This window comes from Lutjanus erythropterus, chromosome 4 (assembly GCF_056507025.1).
Source record: "Lutjanus erythropterus isolate fLutEry1 chromosome 4, fLutEry1.hap2, whole genome shotgun sequence".
Classification (NCBI taxonomy): domain Eukaryota; kingdom Metazoa; phylum Chordata; class Actinopteri; order Lutjaniformes; family Lutjanidae; genus Lutjanus; species Lutjanus erythropterus.
Window position 1 is genome coordinate 16,094,196 of NC_139320.1, and position 22,428 is coordinate 16,116,623.

Genomic DNA, 22,428 nt, shown 5'->3' on the forward strand with positions numbered 1-22,428 from the left:
ACCAGCTTCATGCATCCCTGAAGACACGCATTCAATTTCAATTTTATTCAATTTATTATGGCTTAAAGTAGAAGAAGTTTGCAACTAAATTCATCAACTACAGTTTCTAGCTTTGAATTTTCAGAACATTGGACTTCATACATGGATGCATTCTTATTTTTCTCTTTCACTAAAAGAAAAATAAGAAAATCCTACATGGAATTAATGAAACATGCTAGCATGCAAGCATCCTAGCTGAGTTTGTTGATGAATCGCGTTTGATATTAAATTGGATGTGCGTGCCAGGAAATTTGCATTTAATAGTAGAAATGCCCCAGTAAATCCATATAAGGGCAGCAGACTTAAGTCCCACGTGCAAACCACAAACCAACAAGCCGCTGACATCTGACAGGTAACATTAAAGTCAGAAAAAAGAAGGAGAAAGAAAGAAATGAAAAGGAAAGGAAACATTGATGAGATGATGAAGTTTCTCTGTCAGGGGTGTGGAGCAGGTTCAGCCAAACAGGAAGTACACCAGTACTGATGAATGCCACAAAAATTCTGAGCTTGTCTGTACACATAATTTAAAATCATACGTGACAATGACGTTCCTATGAATGATTCATGCATTAGGCCCACTGGGCACATAAATGAAAGAAGAGATGAAAATGAGAAAAATATCTCAAAACGTCTATCCCGTGCACGGTAAAATGGAGGATGATTTCTAAGTCTTTTTTTTTTTCCATCAAAGCAAAACGGTTTGGTGTTGGTTTGGTCATGAAAAAAATAAGACGTATGGGAACAACGAATCAAACACACCCCTCCAGGCTCAGTGTATGTGTCTAAGATACACACAGTGTTACAGAACAACCCATGGAAGTGTGTTTGGCCTGCTGTTGGATTAAAAACCCACAGGTCTGTGCTGGGCACAAAAACGCTGGAATAATTCAAAGGCAATTTAAAAAAAAAAAAAAAAAGAAAACTAATTACTATGTTGACTTAATGTTCAGAAGTGTTTTCGTGTAGAAAATGCAATCATTTGTGTGTGGGTTTCAGCAGTCAGTTGTTGTCACCACTACAGGGTACTGTGAGCCAACACTGAATCTTTTAACAGTTAGTTATGTCATGTAGTGACTTATTATACCATGCTCCACTACTACTGATACTGATATAGTCAAACTATTACACTAAATTCTAATTGCTTTACGGCACTGATTACAGTACTTTATAATGCACGTGTTGAGTAAATTTTACAGTCTTACCTCGCTTTATTAGGTGTCCGTGAGTTTCTTCTTTTTTATGTCACTTCGCACCTGAATTATGAAAGCTTTGCTGAGGGAGAAATCTCTTTCTCTCCTGAGATATTTAATGTCTCCTGCACCGTTTGAGCAGAGCTCAGCTAGCTATAGCTTTGAAGTCTAATGTACTGTAAATCTCATTTCAGCTGTCATGGGAAAAAACATCCAAAAGCCAACATAGGAGATCTTCCCCAAGCTTTATAAATCCACATGATGAAGCATGCAAATGACATGTAATGTATGTATATGTAAATTGGAATGAAAATTCTGTATTTTGTGTCTTGCTCTTTAAAAGGCAGACACATGGGGCTGATATAGCTATACTTTTATTATACGGCAATTATCTTTGTACTATAATACACAGTAAATCGTTCATACAATAAACAGTACCTCCTAGTCTCTTTTGAGTCCTACATATTTTATTTTCTATGTACTGAAAATGAATTATATGCTGAGTATACAATAGTTAACCCTTTCCTGACTATAAGGACAACAATGCTGTTTCAAATTAAAATGAGAATAAAATAAATGGCGTAATATCCCACTAGAATAGCTTTGAAGAAAGACACGCTAAACTGTCAAGGCTTAGGCTGTGATCCCTGTTTTCTCCTGTGTCTCCTCCTCCCCTGTGTATGTGTGTGTGTGTGTGTGTGTGTGTGTGTGTGTGTGTGTGTGTTGTGGGCATGGCATTGTCATCAGGCACCTGGTGGACCTCAACAGCTGGATGCAATTGCCTCATCAATTCTCAGCTCAAGAAACCAGCTCTCCAGCCATGCCGTGGCCCACTGTCCTGCCAGCAAAGTGGTACACTTCAGCCTGCTCAGTTTACTGTGTAACTTTGAGAGATTCCAGTGTTTTCCCTCGTGTTTCTTGAAACTAACGTCTCCTCTCCTGTGCCTGATTCTGTTGCTGACATGTCAACAACCAGCCATCTTCAGTCACTGCAGCTACTCATTCCTCCACTCGTCCACCCAGCTGCCTGCTTTCTCCATTATACCCTCCAATGTTGTTTTTCCCAAAAAATCACCTTACTTTGTTCATCAGCCTGTGGTGTCCATGTCTGCATTTGGGTTCAAAAACAACAGCCATAACACTAAACAGCAAATTACATCAGTCTGAATGCATCAGATAATTGTAAGTAATGCTTTAGGAATGAGCTCTGAGTCGATTTTCTGAATGACAATGGCAAAAATCAAAGCTACATAAAATGATGAAATGATTACAGCAAAATATAATGATTTTAAAAACAAAGTTCACCACAAAAAGAATGCAATGTCTCAGTAAGAAAAGTGTCTTTACCTCTCACTTATTTTTTACTGGCAACACCTCACTACTCCTGCTCTTGTAGATTTCCTTTGAAGCTGCATTATATGATCTTCAGACAGGAATGAGCAGAGAAAACACTTTTCAAACCAGATAAAAAGAGCTTGGCTGTGGGGCTTCTGAGTACTGGAGTTGAATATGTGAGCCTGTATCTATCACCAATACACTGAGGGAGCTTTGAATACAGAGGCTATAAGAGGCTTTTGAAAATGCTTTGCTGTTGTCTTTGTCCTCATCTCACCTGACCACTCTTACATATCTATTTTAGCCAAAAAATATTTCCATAGTTAAGGCCCAGGATCACTTTATATCACCAACAAGAAATGCAACCACAATCACATCTTGCTAAATATATTTTTCATGCAGTGCTGCTGATCGTTTAAGGTCAAGTGGCTTATTTACAACTATTAATTTAATGTTATGAATAATGATAAGCAGCCTTGAACAAATGAATCGCAGACAGTTAACCCACCATCATGGACACAGGCAGATTGTTATATTACAGAGCGATCATGGAGTTTTTATCCCATTCAACATGAAACTAACAACTATTTTTTAACTGATGATTATCAGACAATTACCTTCTCTATAAAATGTAAGGAAATAGTTTCCCAGAGCCCAGACCCTTGAAAGCCTGCTTCTGTCTACTGAACAGTGTAAAACTGAAAAATATTTATTTTCAAATAATTCTATTGAAACATGACTTGCAAAATTAACAAGGTTATCCAAATAGTTGTCAATTAAGTTTTTGGTTGATTAACTGAAAAATGAATCTACTAATTATTCTATTATATTGGATCATGCATTGCTCTGATATTAAATCAAGCAATTCACAACTCACGCGCATGCACACACACACACACACACACACACACACACACACACACACACACACACACACACACACACACACACACACACACACAGAGCCTTCTTGCTGGTGTCAGCTCAGTGTATTTGGTAAAATGTGTCCAACAAAACATTTTTTTTCCCCAACTGAAAACACTTGGGAAGTGCACGAGAGGCACAAAGTCATTTTAGGTGAGATGCATTGGATGTTATAATATGGAATATCCAGTAAGTAAACGTGGACATAGGGCAGTTACGCCAGTCCCTTCATTTAATGGACAAAATGTCCCACCACTATTCTGTGACAGGTAAGACAAAGTAATACATATGCACATTATATGAGTATTAAGAACTAGGGTGGAGATTTTGAACTACTGACAGTATTATTAATATCAGAGGTGCATTTGGGAAGAGTGATAGGCAAACTCCTATTAGACGTGGGAAATAATAAGCTGTTTGAGGAAATTATGACTGACTTTCATCTTGATAAAAAATATTCCATTTAATTTCAGGTTCTAACGATGTAGTGATTTGCCACATTTGACTGGTTTGCTATTTAATATGATTCATTGATGTGTATATTAACTGACATGCCACTGTCAATAATCAACCAACTGCGCCGTCTAGATGGATATTAAGATTCACCGCTGATGGTAGCTGCTCATCATCATTTGTCAGATAAATAACTTTCACTGAAATCAAAACAGAAACTTAGTATCAGTATTAATTCACTACAACAAAAAATAGAAAACACATGACACTGAAACTTTGGAAACAGGATGTTTGCGCTTTCATCCCTCAATCTTAATTTACTGCTGTCAGGAATGTGAAATGCTCCCATTTCGTCAAAACATATTAAATGTCATTTGAAAGTCAGTTTCCATAATTATATCTGATTGTTCATATGCACATCAAGATCTGAGGAGCATAGAGGAGCATTAGAATATTACCTGCCATCCAACTGACAGCAGTAAAAATAGACTTAAATATGACAATGCTTTGGGATGAAATAATGAACTCAATCTGTAAGACAAAATCAGGCCATGTTGCATAGATGTGATGTAAAATGAGACTTTCTAATAATGCACATGCATAATATATAAAGCCTGTGAATACACATTGTGAATCAGGGTAAAAAGCCTCCATTTACCAAATGCAAATGACAGGTGTGTTTTAGAGTTTGGGGTTTGATTTCCCGTTTCTTTTTCAGCTCCTTTAGACTTTTCACAGGCATGAAATTTACACTAAGAGCACAGATTGTGGAAAATATTCATGCAAGGTCATGGGTGTAGGAAGCAGGCTTAGAGATAAGTGTCTTTTAAAGGCAGTGTGGTTGCGCTTCAAAGGATTCAATATCAGCACCTTCCGCTATTTTCATCATTTTACCGAAAAGCCAAGTGTCAGACGTAATACATTAATGGTTACATAGCTGTGAAAGCGGTGATTGCAGTGATTGACTTCTCATCGCTGTTTGCCTGTCGCTGACTCTTCATAAAAAATGCTGAAGGTTAGAGATCTGTTTACTGAAGCTGGAGCTTTTGATAGTCCACATTATGACAGTCAGTGGTAACTGCACAACAGGTGAAGAAGAATGTCAACAATCTGAGTTATCTGTGTGATTCTTCAAACCTCTCTGAACTTCACAAGTCAACAGGCTGAGCGCTCTGCTCCACTTGAATCTGTGTCCTTCAAAAAGTTACATTTGGACATTCTAGCGCATGTAAGAGGACTTATTATGGACTGATGGGATTGCAAAAACACTTCACAGTCATTTCTACCAGCAGCCAGCAGACAAACACTCTTCAGAAAGCCTCTTCACCTCACTCTGACAAAGAGATGCAGTCCAGTTTAGCATTAATTGTGACGGCGAACAATTGTGAGGAATCAGTTAGCTTGTGTGATGCAAGAGGACTCAATGGCATTGCAAAATCCCTCAGATACTTAAAGGACAAATCTGTAATACATTTACTGTAATAAATCATACAATGACAATGATATGCCATCAGAGATCAAGGAAACATGCTAAGTTGAAGTACTTCTCTGATGAATACTTCTGTGTTGACAATAACGCTACAGCTGTGGTGTCCTCCTTTGAAATTTCTATTCCAGGCTGTAGTTTGCCCATTTAACATTAATTACAGTTCAAATAAATTCCAAATGTTCGCCAAATGAGTAAGTGCCTTTTAGTTGTAAGAAATCATCACTAATCTTTTAGAAGCAGTAGACGTTAAATTGAGCGTTATGACAGTGAACACCTGAGCAGTGGCTTCTGTTTTCATGATAACAGGCTTAGCTTTACACCGACAGACAATTGACGGTTATAAACAGCTGATCAACTTAGAGTGGAGGACTCTACGTCGCTTGTTATTGTCAAATTTTAATGTTGCACTTGTCTTGCGCTTGTCTGCAGTGTCTGCCTGAGCTTCCTTGTGACTGGGGAGGAGGGGGCAGGGGAAACAACTAATTTCAACCACAGACAATAGATTAAATAGGGGTTCGATCTATTCAATATAGCGTCTATGGCTCCAACTCGCTGTGTCAACTGCAGCGCTCATTTTTGGATGCCCAAGCTCTATGAATTGCTCCTTAAATGAAATGATGGTAAAGTCACAAATGCATATAGGAATTATAAAAGAAAATCAATCACATGGCTAGACACAAATGTAAGGCCATCTGTAAAATGAACTCGGTACTGTGCATAATGGTTAAAAGGCGATGAGACATTTCTGTTATTCTGCCAGCCGTTGATACCTCACAAGCTTTTACAAGGCTAACAGACATACAGTACACCTACACACACAGACACACAGACACAGACACACACACACACACGTTAAATGATCCTTTCACTTTGGGAAATTTGCAGTCTGGTGCGTTTTGGAGCGACACCTGATTGCACTTTACTGCTTTTTTCAGCTTGCATAGTAATGTGTGTCATTACGCAGTTCCATAAAATGGTACTTTCACACAATTTCACAAGTTATGTCCTCATAATGAAAAGACAAAAAACATTAGGTTTTACATTTCTGGAATTATTGGGGAAAAGAATATTGCGTGTTACAGAAGTACTGACGGATGACCAGGTTCATTTCCTTCGGCCTCAGTAATGAGGGACATTTAGTTTAAATCTGACTGCTGCAACACAGACTAAGTACTAAGATATATGGCATTATAACTTCAAAATCAAACATCTTAGTCATACTCTTGTATGGAGCAAATACACAGGACAGTCATCTGTATTTGAAGGCAAACCACCTCTGTTTTGATATAAATGCAGCCTTATTTGGCTGCTCATTGTACACAATCATTCCCTTGACTGCTTGACTTGACTTGCAGGTGCTGAGGCATGTTGTCTAGTTGGTTGCATCAAATATTGAAAAGTAAAGTAAAATGAATATAATAATAATCATCATCATATGATAATTTGAATCTTTGAGTGGAGACTTGTTGACATTTTTTCTTTTTTGTTTGTTTCTTCCCATTCAGATTATCCTTAGTTGTTTATCATGGCCCATTGGCTCCTCTGCTCAATTCTTTCCACTGAATATGGAGAAAGAGTAGCAAACCCACTGAGAAATGAATGGAGCTGAAGACAGTAGCGACTGTTTTTTCATTCTCTCTTCTTTGTTTTCTTTGTCTTTGTCCTAGTGGAGGTCATTGGCAGCACTTACCTATAAGAGACAAAAGAATGAAATAAACATGAGACCAAGATGATGCAGACAATGTGGAGTTATGCTGTAAATTATCTGTAGTTCAGTCAGCCAGCTCACATGGGATAGACAAGTACAATATTAATGTAGGCACTGACCCTAGACTCTACAGGTGAATGCTGGGGTGGAGGTGAGGCTTTTAAAGTGCTGACAGACGCAGCAGCAGCAGTCACAGCAAGCACCAGCAGAGCCGCTGCTGTAGTGTGGCAGCAGGCATGCAATGAAATAATGAGTAAAGCATTATGGGTCAAAGGAGCAGTGTGTAGGATTTAGTGGCATCTAGTGAGCTTGCAGATTGCAAGCATCTCGTCTCGGCCGGGAAACTTGTGCAAAATGTGAAAAGCTGTATCTCCAGCCAGTGTTTGGTTTGTCCACTCTGGGTTTCTGTAGATGCAACAAGGCAGACTCCATCAAGGAGGACCCGTGCCTTCTGCAGATATACATGGCTCAGTGTTATTTTCATGTGATTATACTCTCATGAGAAAATACATATCAATATCACATTCCATTTCTGTCATATTCTGCCAATAAATCCCCATAAATATTACATGCTGGACCTTTAAATACACCACCATGATTAAAAGGGTGTGTTGGATATATGTTGCAATCCTCATGTGAGCTAGCTAAGCTACGAAATCACTCTGCAGCACCTATCCATAATCGCAAAGTAGCTAGCACTGCTTTTTTTAAAAAAAAACTATTGGCCAGTGAACAAAATTATTATCCCAAGTGCACAGACACTCCGGTCAGCCACAATGGATGTCTGCACTTTTTCTGGTGGTTTCTGAGGTGGAGGACGTGTCAGAGGGTGAGGCTAATAAACCTAACATAAGCCATGCTACAACTGCTGCAGACCTACGGCACTACGGGTAAGCATTAAGTAGAAAAGACCAAAAAATATTCAATGCACACAACATGGATGAATACAAAAATTAAAGGAGAACTTTGGTATCTATTTTCCTATGTGTATGTGTGTGTGTGTGTGTGTGTGTGTGTGTGTGTGTGTGTGTGTGTGTGTGTGTGTGTGTGTGTGGTTGATGGGGACAACTCGTTTTGAAGTTGGTCCAGTAATGAGGGAGACCAATGCAGCCGGCAGCCAAGAAACAAGCTACAACATTATTTGTGGGGGCAAATGTGCTCCATCTAAGTTTATTCACTATATGTGCTTGTTTTCACCACCAACCAGCTCAGATCAACAATGTAAATCTCTGACAACAGCATGAAAAGTGTTTCTCTTAACCCTCTCTTGTTCCCGGCTGTGTGTAACCAAAACCAGAAGTTGGTCATTACTAGACAAACTTCAAAACAAGTTGTTCCAATCAACACACACACACACACACACACACACACACACACACACACACACACACACACACACACACACATACACATACACATACACATGTGGAAATAGAGCCCAGTTTCAAAAATACGGAAGTTCTTCTTCTTCAAGAGAATATATCGGTTTTATATGCATGTAAAAAAAAAAAAAAAATCTGTTGTACCAGTAGCAATTCAGACAAAATGGGAGGATTTGTTGGACAAATGCATCCCATGGGGAAAGGTTTTTACATGCATGTACACAGCTACCTTGGACGTCACCATTAGAATGTTACAACTAAAACTAATTTACAAACATTTGCCTACAAGACAAATTCTTAAAAAATGGGGCATACAACAGTGCGGCTTGTGTCGATTTTGTGAGGGGAAGAGGAGTCAGATTTTGTCAGATTTTCATCAGATTTCCGTCTCTTTTAAGGAAGTGTCATTATTCTGGATTAAAGTTGAAGAATGATTTCTGTGTATAAAACATTTTTGCTGTTGTCCTTTAACTACAGACAACAGACAGCGACTGAACACTGAATGTTTCAAAATATTTTGAAAATAAAAATAAGGAATAAAATTTGAAGTTGAAGTTTTTTAAAAAAACAATAAAGGATTGTTGTATACATCATTGTATATTGTATGTCTGTCTGTTTCTATGTGATATGTGAATGGATGGATTTAGACATGCATATTTAAATGCATGTCCACATCTGCGAGTCTTTGCAATCCGGTGAAAAAACTGCACTCAAAATGTCAACTTGTCCGAGGCTGGGAGGGGCAGCCATGTTTTTTGGCTCTGTGGCAGTACAATGTTCAGTTTTTCAGATGGTTTGGTGCGAAGGGTAGAAGAGGTGCCTCAACTCATATAGGAGCACTTCCTCCCTTTAATTTTGATTTTAATGATTTAAAATCACTAAATTTGGAGATAGTAGTTTTTATTTTTCAAGACAGAGATGATACATGTGCATGTATATGGCTTTACCCTTTGTTTTCAAAATACATGTTTGATGTAACAAAGGACTTAAAATACAATGGGAAACCCTGTGTAACTATACACACACACACACACACACACATTCAATACAATATATGTAGTAGGGGTTCCTGCTGTATAACTGCTCTAAAACTGCTCTAAAACATTGATCACACGTTTTAACTCATGGTAAGACAGCTTGTTGTCACGCAGTGCCTTCAACATTCAGAAGCAAAATTGAATTTAGAAAAAATCTGCCATAGAAGCCTTTCTCACCCTATTCAGTTTGAGCTTTTCATGTCAACCAATGAGTGGACTCGGCATCCCGAACAATAGTCCCCTTCAATCAGTGACAGCACTGCAGCTGAAGTCTTTTAAGAACCTGTTACCGGGAATATCTTATCAAAGCCACGTCTGTGTGTTTGTGAGTCAGCTCAACAATCCACCTATAGACACCTAAAGAAAGTGACGGCGGCAATGGCTTTCGAAAGCCGGGGAATCCTTCGGGCTACAGAGAAAATCTAATCTCATCATGGCTGCTGATCTGCATCTAAGAGCATTGTAAAGTAATAAGGAAAAGATAAGGATATAATTTAGCTCCACCGAAGTTCATATAATGACACTGGCACAGTGAGGAAATTGGTGAATCTCAATAATCTGAACCGAGTCTGATAAATGAGTAATTTTATATAATTTTTTAGCCCAGTGCACAAGGAAAATGGCAGACAAAGCACTAATTTCACAGTTCATACTCTTTTATCACTTTCAGGCAATGGCTCATCTGACACACACAGAGCTGTTACGACTGGGGGAGATACTTTGATCCCATCAACATACTTCCCAGCTACTTATTCAGTCTCTGCTTTGTGTTCAGTTAATTAGAGCAGTGTAGTCAATAAATAAGGAATGGTGAGAGACACAAGGGTTTTCTTTTATTCTAGGGATGGAAGATGAAGAAAAGGTGAAAATGTCATCCTTTTATAACGTTTAAAAAATGACTTATTGTGAAGCTGATCAATAGTGGCACCAATTACCCTAACAAGGCAATAGGCTTTCTATATAGAACTCGAGCACAGAACATTTCTCTTCAGAAATGCACTCGTACAGTGTGTATCTCCTAAGAAATAACGATTTCAGTCTTGCACTTAAAACAAGGACATCCATTCTGCTGTAAGAGCTATTCAATGCTGAGGATGATTGAGGACCTACAAGAGATGATGACATTCACCCAGAACCTGCACTTTCAACGGTCCCCACCCACCCAGCCAGCCTCGCAGTGGAGTGCCAATGTTCGGTCAGCGCGGCACATAAAAGCCTGGCTTCCAATTTGCATTTAGAGAGCGTTGTGGCTGATTTCCTTTGGAGGATAGAAGGAGAGAAAAAGCCACAAAGTCATTTTACCTCCTGAACTCTGTCACTGAGTGTCCCCAGCAGACCGAATATTGAGCCAGAGGGTCTCAGTGGGATGACAGACGGCCGGCCCTGGACAACTAAACTCATGTCAAGCCTGTCGACAGCCCTGACACGGAGAAATCAGTTTTCACCTCACACACACTCCAAGATAATTACACATCATTAACGAGGTAGAGGGCTTTAAACATGTCGAAATGAAAGGAGGATGCCAGCCAAAGCAGGAGGGAGTGGAGATAAAGGTTAAGGGTCATGAGAGATAAGCATGCTGCAGTAAGCTGTACTTGTTAAAGCAGGAGGACTTTTACAGAAAAGCTTATTTTGAATTTGGCACGATTCCAACCTTTAACTGACAATTAGAAAAAGTATATTAGCCTCACAAAGTACCCAAAGTCTGGACTTTAATTTAGATTCAGCTGAAGCATGAAATTGCAAGACAAGGTTAACGTAGATAATAACAGGGCTTTTGATTGACTTAAATTTGGTTAAGACTTTATAGTAAGCTGAAAGTGCCTGTGTATGTTGTTGAGTGGGGTTGGCAATGACGCTTTGTCAGTTGGTCCAACACTTTGTCCAAACAGAAATATCTGAATGACTAGATGAGTTTCTGTGATTTTTAGTATCCTACAGACATTCATTATTTATTAACGTTAGCAGTAGTTTATAGACAAAAACCTGTGAAACAAATTACTTTATCATCAGCCTCAGCTGTAGTTGGTGTTTAATTCTAGTTACTAATCAGAGATGAGCACAAATACATCAAAAAGAAACTTTACAAATACATGCTCATCAGATATATCAAATTAAGATACAAAATACTGGCATTAGAAAATGTATTTCCTTAAAATACAAGTAATTTGGAATGAGAACATACAAAATATCATATACTAAAAAAAGTGAGTGTGACATTTTAGACAATGAGGAGCCTCTTTGTAGGTCTCACCTTAACTCCCTACATTGAAAAGATGAGCTCGCTAATTCCACATCACAGATTTGTAGTGGCTAATCAGCAAATGTCGGTGGTAGTAAAGTATGAAGTAAGCAGAGTAAGCAGTGCATGCTTGGTGGTTTCTATCTGACTGACTGGCTGACTGAGTGAACAATCAATTGAAATGCAACTGGGGGAACTAAAAGGAGGAGTGTGTAGCTGGACCTGACAAGACATCACACATTATTCAAATGTATTAAGCCAAAGACTCTGATTAGGTTAATTGTTGTACAGTCATCATTTATAAATTTATTGCTATGAATATATATAAAACTATGACTGAACCTGATCTCGAAAAATATGTGCTGGAATTGGACAACTTGACATTTTGGGGAGGATGTTTTTCAGTAGCACACCAGGATGCAGTAATAGCTGTGACTAAATTATTAACTCAAGTCAGCTCATATGAGCTTCATTGGCCCTAGTAGAGACACATGTGATGCAGCGACCTCCCTGCAGAAACAATCCTTCCTTACATTCTACAGTTGAGTTACCATGTATACCTACAGCCTGCCAAACCAACCTGAACCAACCTTCTTTGTGAGGTTTTTCTTGGGAGTTCATCCCCATCTTGTGTAGTAACTGTTAAACTGGATTAGTTAAATTCTATATCATTAATCCCCATAGGGAAAGTCACTGTCTACATATGGACCAAACAAATAACTAAGAGGCACTACTGCTCCCACTCATATCTTTGTCAAGGATCTGCTTGTATCTTATACCAAACCACATGTCTTGATTAAGCGGGGGAACATATAGTTAATCTCTTTGTATTTTTTGTTGCATTGTGTTCTGTTGCATACTACTTTTTGTGATTTATTGCTGGTTAGACAGGTATAATATAATGACCTATGAGTGCTACATGTCTGTGACAAATACCTTGCTATTTAATGTAACTTATATCTGGCAGATTAGAGGGATTTGAGATGCTGCTAGTTCATCAACATGCAGGTACAGAGCCAGACAGAGCTGCATTTCACCATGAAGTAGCACAAGAAGCACACTCTCTGTTTGATGCTGGATCTGATGTAACCCACAAAGAAAAATGTGCCTGCCTTGACTGACAGCTTCAAATTGAAACAGTGCCATGATTTCTGCGCTGATGCATGTATAGATGCATGTGTGTGTGTATGTATATATATAAAAAATAAAAATAAAAGATGTTTATCTACAATTAATAAGCAAACACATTCACCTTTACATGCAATTGCATGTAAGTACATTTTGGATGTTTTGACTCTGTGGAGCATTATTGTATTAGCTACTCATTTTGCTTGCTTTGACTGGCATTTTGCAGCTGCATTTGTTTATGTAACAATGTGTTGACATGGAAATACATGGTGTCCATGGAAACGGATCAGGGAACAATGAAAGCCAGAGCGAAAATATGACTCGCCCCAAAAAGAACAAATATGTGACTTTTTGGATAATTACTGGTTATCTCGAAAGAATGTCCTGCAGTTGAAACAATGACAGTGTGAGATAAAAATGCATCTGCCACATTGTATTCAAATCTATTTTAACATGGAGGCAAGTACATGTATCATGATGATTGTAAGGCACTGTTTATAACAGCGGTGCAGATGCATGTGTACTGCATGTCGTAGGAAAATACCAGCCATATTTGTGAAGCACAAAAGCACACAGCACAAAATTTTGGACCCTGTACGCAGGCATTCTCTACGGGCCACTCACTGCATATACTTGCACTTCATTCTATTATCTTTGTGGGAACATCCTACACTAGTGCCCATAACCCTCCACTGCAAAAAGTGCAAAGCTTGTGGAATACTGAAAGCTGGCAGCCTGCTACATTCAAGTAATCTACATGACCATAAAACTCCAAAGAAACACCCTCTTCAGAGTTTTTTAGAAATGTTACTACAAACTAGTGATCATCTGAGTTCAATGCTTACATGTTAATACATTCACTGTTCAATATTTAGATACATTTATCTAAGACTTAGCGTGGGATGGAGCTGATGAAGATGTAGCCCAGAAAATTAAGCTCTATTCTAGTAAAGATTCACAGCCTTGAAACTCCATTCTGCAAAGGTTTTGATATTAACATTAATTCAAATGACTCAATGTAATTTGAGTGGGTTGCTAGTGCCTACACTACAGCTTTGTTGTTGCTTATTGTGACTATGTTCTCAAATGCTCTCTGTCTAAACAGGGAGTTGTCGTCCTACCACAGACATCACATTTTAGCGTACATAAGCAGATTTCATGATAACATTTATAGCTTGCCCTCAAGGGGGACAAAAAGCTTTCTTAAACTCACTGTTGATGAACGGAGAAGTGGTTCAAGGATTAGCTCTTCTCATAAAATGAATTTGTAAATAATTCTGGGACAACACACACATTAGCTTAAGTGCATGGCCATGCATATTGTACACCCTGTCCTCAAGGATACATTAAGTGGCACGACAAATCATGTAAACAACAGAGAAACCTAAAATTCTCCTCTGATTTACTGCAGTTTTAATAAACTGCAGTGAAGTACTTGCTGACATCATTACCTCCTTAAAACTGGAAAAGGAAGGAGAAAGACGAGAGAGAGGAACCGATAAAGGACACAGACAATTGATATTCAAGTGAGGTCTCTTTAGTGAACCGATGTAGAAAATGTTGGCAGACTGAAAAAAGATGTTGGTATTCCAAGGTGAAAGCCAAATGGAAGATGACAACTAAAAAAGAAGAGGAATGGGTAACAAGGCTTGTGTGGCCAGCCTGCAGAGAAAGACAATAACCTGATGCATGCTTCCCTTTTCCATCACTCTCCACCTTCATTTAATACATTGACCACAATGACACAGCACTTCCCTCCTTGATATTCACTGATTGATGGGTGATTTGCAAGCAGTTCATAAACAATAGCGGAAAAGACATGCATTAACATGCAGAGACAGGATAAAGTCACTACTTTCACCTCCAACCCAGTTGCCTGTGAAAATCTTAAAATGGCAAAGTGACAGTGAACATAACATTTGAATGTAGATCTTGTCATTGTGTTATATGTGAAGAAGCTTGGAGGCCTCAAGAGCCAGTCTCTAAAAGGTTTTGTGGTGTAAATTCTCTGTAAAGTGAAGGAGAAGACTTTGAAAAGAACATTCTCATTAATTTAATAGGACTCAGTCGCAGTTTGCAGTAGGCTATACATAGCCTAGTCAGTCTGTCATTGTCAGCTCAGCATATAAAAGGTATGTACCAAAATAAAGTTGGCAGCAGAAGAAAGATGGACTCACAAGATGAGAAGAATTTTCAACTACATCATGCAAACTGTAGATGATTTCAGCTGTTCCCCAATATGATTTGCTTTGTAAAAGAAGACACTAACTAGAAATGGGACTGATCCGATTCAGTATCAGCACTGGGGCCCAATATTGAAGTAAGGCATTCATTGGGTATCAGATTTGCAATATCAACCCCCATTCTGATCTAAATTTCACAACACGTTTGCCACATTTTCTATTTGTAAGCTTTATACTAAGCAGTGCGAATTGAGAACTCAGTAGCACTTTTCACTTCTACTCTGCATCAGCATGTAATATAAAGGATAAGCACTCAAACTTGCTGTGAAATGATACATTTGGAGTGAAGAAGTGTACTAGCCACCTCACCCATGTTGTAACAAACAAATCATTCAGCAAATAAATGACAATTACCAACATAAGGCACCAAAACCGCCATGTTCTAAATAAGCACATTACAAACATGAGCAAATGGTAATATTTGCATTTTGGTACATAAAATAGCAAACTTAAACCCTCAGCATTGCATCATGGGAAGGAAGCCATCTCTTAGCCTACCAGCTGCACATATGAATGTCACAAGCCAGAATTCTGCAATGCAACGCAATAGTTTAAGGACACTATTACACCAATTACATTACACAAACTACACAAGATTTACAGACTTAAGTTTAGTTTCAGCCTCATGCTATCTTACGACTACAACTACTACTACTACTACTACTACTACTACTACTACTACTACTACTAATAATAATAATAATAATAATAATAATAATAATAATAATGATAATAATGATAAAAAAGGACCACTGGTATTGATATCATATCAGCAGATATTAAAATTCAGATTTTGGAAATGGATAGGAACTAAAAAAAAGTGGATCAGTACATCTCCAACTATAAGACCATTTCAACATTTCAACAATACTTTTATATTAACAAAAGATAATACTCACAGATAATTAACCATCAACTGCACAATACCCCTTAGCTCTACTGAGTGTTTTAGTGTATTTCAGCTCATAGTTTTGGTTTTGCAGCCTACTAATCCAATGCCTCAGTCTAACTGATCTCATCAGCATAATGTCCTGTCGAAGCAGGCAGCTGTTTCCAAGGGAAAACTGTGTTTCTGGTGTCCCCAAAGGTCAAAAGTTAGAATAATTGAGGAATGTGTTATTAGTACCTCTGTAGTTACTTGTTTAGCTAAAGTCAAGCTTCATGGTATTGCTCTCAACTTTAATCCTACCAGTTGGAGTAGCAGCACACCCCAGAGGTATACTTTTTGCTATATATCACAGATGCTTCATTCTATGATTTAATTTTAACCATTTTGTCTTGTCAGTTTGCTCCTGATGATTTCATATCATTGTTTTCGGTCTCTGTTTTAATTATTGCTTTTTAAAAATATCAATCAATCAAATACTTTATTCCATCACAGTTTTAATAGATGTTACAATTTATTGACTGACTTCATGTTTGCCATGGGTCATAATTCAAAGTATCAGACACTATCAGGGGGACAGAGGCACCATGTCAGTCAATTTGAAGTGTGTTGTGTCTATTTTTAACACAATATGCAAATTAACTGTAGCTTTCCTAAAGTAATGACATTGATTACATAACTAATAATGTTTTGAGCAGAAATTAGTTAATATTTTTGAATTATGGTTGTTTTTTTCAGCAGTTACAGACTTGTTTCATCTGATTTCAGACATTGGCAGACATTAAAGGGATAGTTTGGATTATTTAGCTGGGGTTGTATGGGATACCTATCCCTAGTCAGTGCATTACTTTTCGTACGCGGTTCCAGTTAGTAGAAAGAGAGAGAAGTCCCAGCAGGGGAGTTGAGCATTGCACTGTTGCAGACAGGGTCAGCAGAAAAAGGTATTTCAGCTACATATATAACGCCTACCTAGAAAACCCCATAAAAATCAATCTGTTTAAGTGTTTGCTATGTTTAGAATTCTTTCACTGCCTTACTTTGCTATTAGTGCTGCACTGTATCCCTCCACCAGATCAGCTCTTAGAGAGTTACAGCAATTTATTCAGAGACGACGAATACAAGAGAATAAAAATGAGTGATTATGACAGAGATGACAAAATGGCGCTCACTGTGGAGACACATGGAGACCTTTATGAAACAGAGGGCACAGAAGAAGAACTTTTGCAGAGGGAGACTGAATGGGCCGAAAATAGAGGCCAAGCTGGAGTCAAAGAAAGAGTAAAAGCTGCCTGCTGGTGCAGTTATGTAAACTGTGAGCCCATGCCCATGGACACAGAGAGTTTCTGCTTCCAAAAGTGGGATTTATTTACAACACAACCTGAAAATCTTTGTGAATTAGAGGATACCAATACCTCACATACAGCGTGCAGCACCAACCATCCTTAACTCCCTTACTGAATATTGCTGTCTGGTAGATCTTGAGTTTTGCATGCCAGAAAGGACCAGAAGGGCCTCATGACATTGTCTTAAAAATAAGTTTTTTCGGTTCTCACTTCAATTAATTGCATAACGACTACATAATGACATCCACAGTTTCTTAGGCTTGCCATATATACGGTGACCAGGACACTTGTTTGTTTGAACAGACCAGAAAAACACATGCATGTACCATCTTTGAATTTAGGACAGTAGAGTTTGATTTCAGTCTGACCTCATAACTTTCTGACCCAAAGAGCTGATCTGCAGCGTGATGCAGTGCAGCACCAGCAGGTGGTCTTATGCCTAGGAACACAGTTGAGTACTATGGTTGAGCAAATCTTGTGCCAAAATAAATGGCTGTCTGACAGAAAAGTAAAGTGGTGAAAAAAATAATAATAATATAATAATATTTTTTCTGGCCCTGTTGACAACAGTACAATGCCTAGTACCTTCTACTAACTATGACCACACTGACAGTCATCTACTGAAAGTAATGCATTGACTAGGGATAAGTACCCTATACAACCCCACTTGAAGTAATCTGAAGTATCCCTTTAAGAATAATTACATAGAAATAGGCATTCCTCTCATGGATGATCTAGTTTGCTTATGCAGGTTACATAGAGGTCAGTATTAAATTGAAACTGTCACATAACCAGTTTTAAACACCATGCAGTAGGTTTAAGTATGTTGGCAGGATGAGGGCTAACAGCATGGGACTACTTCATCTTTTGCTAGCAGTGTTACTGGACTCACTACTAACCATTATCGACCCTTTCAGTAGATACAAAGGGTCTCTTATTGTCTCTTATTTGTCACCTCCTTGCTTCTCTATCCTCACGCGAACCAAAGGTTCTTCAGGTCTGCAATCTTGCTGGCCCATCCCAAGTCTCTTATTTCAGCTCAGAGAAATGAGAGTTGAGGAACAAAGGGGATCTCCGAGGAGCGAGGATACACGAGAACAGCCTTCACAGAAGTCAATGGGTACATCCCAGGTCTCTTAAATTGCATCCATGCATCCCTCGCTTTGATCGTTTCCTTGCGTCTTAGTTCCTCCCACTAAGGATTCAGAGAGAGATGTGAGGAAACCAAGAGAAGAGAGAGGTCACAAGGACATCTATTTTAAGAGACATAAGTCGTCCTTAAAGATCCAGTACTACCGCCCTTCTTTCTTTTCTTGCTGTTTGAGTCATATTGATAAAAACCTGCTTTTTTCATCTTGGGAATATATGACTCTTAAGCTCACAACATATTATTATATTTATATTTCAGTCTGTAAATTGTCCGCATCTAATACTGAATCTAATTTCCATCATTAATACCTTGAGATAGCAAGGATTCAGTGATTAGAGTTTCCTCAGTTGACAAAAGTAGACTGAGGGGAATATTTCCTTCATTAGCTGTTTGCAGTTACTAAAACTCTCAACTCACAATACACAGGTTTGTAATACTTTACTGTACACTGCACTTGTGAACACTAACCAAATAAACATGTTTTAAAAAACAGACACATGGCAGTGAATGTGTTGATTGTCTTGTCTCTGAGCATTTAGCTGTTTAAAATGCTCTTCGCCAAATCAGTTTGTATTCCATTAATCTTGAACAAATGAGATTCAGAGAATCAGTCCACGCCTCAGAACCTCTGCTTCACTCACCTTCGGTTAATAGCACTTTGCTGTGATGAATAAGGATGTTAAGAATAGAAGAGAGACATCTCGAATTTATCAGCGAGTCTCCTCTTTGTTGACAATTTAAACCCAAAGGACACAGACCCATTGTTCCACTTCTTGTCCCACCCACATTTTCTCTCAGACATCTCCTTCCCTCTTCCTTTACTCACTTGTTTTTCAGGTTGTTTTTCTTGCTTCTCTTTTGCTTCTTTTCTCATTTTCTTTAATCACTCTTTATCTGCCTTTCTCAACCCATCGTCTCTGTCTACCTCCCCCCTGGCTTTCTTTTATCGGGTCTAAACCACATTTCCTCCACAGTACTTATTCAGGGAGACCATTTTCTCCTCAGATGCCAAGCTTTTGTCGAATAAAAGCACTTGTTCAAAATCAATTTCCACTACTATCTATTATGTTTTTTCTCCCTATCCTCCATTCATTCAGGTCTTTTCTTCCTCCCAGCCCATTGTTTTCTGCTCTGAGTGATAAGGAAAATAAGATTCAGCTCCTTTCTGAAGATTGAAGCAAGGACATAGTTGCTATGAATAACACCATGGTCAATCTGATGGGGATCTAAATAACTTATTATGCATAGCGCATTGTGTTGTAGGTGTATGATTTGCTTTGTTTTTGTTGTTCTTTTTTCAACAAAAAAAATGAAGTGTGACTGATTCCTGTTGAGCTGACAGAATGCTAAACTGAATCCTTACTTATTATGAGACTCGTGGGGGTTTGGACAATTGTGGTTTTTTTCAGTCTGCTGTGGCCCTGCAAAGATGATTCTTTTACAAATGAGGAAACACTCACATAAAACTTTGTGCTAAAATTCATAATTAAGAATGGAATACTACAATAATTTACTACAATGTTAGAAAAACAGCATGTGGCTATGGAGTAAGCCTTGGGACAATTAATAATTAATAAACAGAGCTGAATAATTAGAGGTCACAACCCAGAATTAAAACTAGGTTTTTGCCAATCACCAATAAACCTGAAGAGGAAGAACTAGAAGAAGAAGAAGAAACCAGTTTCAGAGAGAAAAATGGAGACATCAGGATTTTTTTTTCAGTTGAACAACTTGTAATTATTCTGTCATGTCAGCGATATTCATACAGCAGAAACAGCTGGACAGCTGTATGACTTAAATGTTTACTGTGTCAGAACTTATTGGGAAAAGATTTTCCATCTCCCATTAAACATATTACCTTTTTTTTAAAAAAAAAAAAAAAAGCAAAACCCACCTCAAGCCAGCATAAAAACAAGCTTTTTTGCAAAATTAAGTATTGTTTCAGTATCCATGAGTCATCAGTGCCATGAAGAAGAACATGTGAAAGAGAGAGTAAATAATCTTAGAAATAATTGTACAACTATTACTGGCACATCAAAATTTGATCACTGTTTTCTTAGTTAAGAAATCTCAAGATCCATTTTAACCACAGTCACTGCTGGCATACCAAGTCACACTTCAACTATTTAACACACACACTTCAAGTATCTGGTAAATAGTATCACTTCAACTTTGACTGCAATTTCAATTGTTAATATTGTTTACAACTTACATTTTAATTGCCTTATGGCCCTTTTAATATGATCTATAGTGCATGTTCTAAAGTGCATGGCACAATAGGACAGGGTATGTCCAACTCCATTTTGCCATTTAAATAGGACACATTCTGGACACTAGGTAAGAAGTACAGTGCAAATGGGTTGCTTCTAGTCTCTTACATAATCATAGGTGTATTTTGGGCCTAACATGAATTAAACCAATCTGAATGCCAGTGTCGCCCATTCCCTTTAAGAGGCACATGTGCCTGCCTCTGGTGCATTGCTTTTTAAATGGCTGATTTTTTTCCAAGTTGGAGAATTGAACAGAGATGCTGAAATGACCCATTGTAGTGATAGAGGCAGGCTGGGTCATAAAAATTTACATGCTGAGTAACCGTGGATGGGTTGCAGGTCGGTGAAATAGGATATAGCATCTCTCTGTGCACATTTATACACACTGTGACATCACAATAAAGAAATCACCTGGAAAGCTCAACATCATTTAAAAGATGATCTAATGATTAGTGACACCCTGGGCTGCTGACGTAGTGTAAAGAGGGAGAAAGTCCACACATGGAGGAGTTTGGGTAAATAGATGGCTCAAACATTGCCCAGCAGACCGAGTTCGTGTCCCATGTGAAAAATGGAGCATGGAAGTATTGTGTGTCTCACCATCAGAAGGCTGCTGTTTCACTGGGATCCTTGTTGTCAGCTGAAAGAGATGGAGAAAAATCCTCCACCTTACAACTTATGCTAGAGTGACGCCTCTCTGCTCTAACGTTTTTGACCAATCTGGTAGCCATGGTAACAGATTACACTCGACTATTCATCACACTCCCATTCTCTGTTTGAGAAAGAACATGAACCTAAAAACATCAGTCAACACTAGCTTGAGTGATGCTTTAAAACAGCATTGAACATTATTGATAAGCAACCATAAAAAATAAAAACTTTAATGTTAATACTTTTAAAGGTGACAGTGGACAGTAAAAATATTCAAGGTCCCAATTATTCCAATTTTATTCTTCAGTCTTTGCTGTATCTTGAATGGTTCGTGTCTGATTTCTCTTTTTCTTGGGCAGAGTTGAAGCAGTTTCAAGAAAGCACACTTCTGAAGAAAGCCGTAACTATTATCCCAGTTGAAAGATTGCGTTTCTTGTTCCTGGAACATGAGGAGTCGTTCCCTGTGGGAGACATCAAGGCAGCCTTGTCACCTGCATGGCTAAGGCGACAGCAGTGACACACAGCAAGACCACACACCTTTCTGTCTTCTCACATTTTCCCTCTCGAGAGATGCAGTCCTCACCTCAGTCCCTCAGTGCTTTGTCTTTTTTTCATCTTCTTCTCTCTCACTGAGAGCAAGACTCACCTTTCTACCTGCACCTAATCTCATTTTCTCTTCTGTTCCTGTGAGACTGTCACTTCTACACCCCTTTTTACCAACAGCTTTTTTCTCTTTTGTCGTGAGTTGTTTCATATACTGCAGCCTCCTTTGTTGCAGTGACATCCTTCAGAGAGCAGTATGACACACCACTCTGCAGATGAGCTGCGTGACATCAGCTTAATTACTGTAGATAACTGATACGTCTATATATTAATGTCATAGAGAAAATATATTGCAGTAATGACAGTGCAAAGTATGATGAACGCTCATTATTTATTTGCACCTCCATTGCAGGAT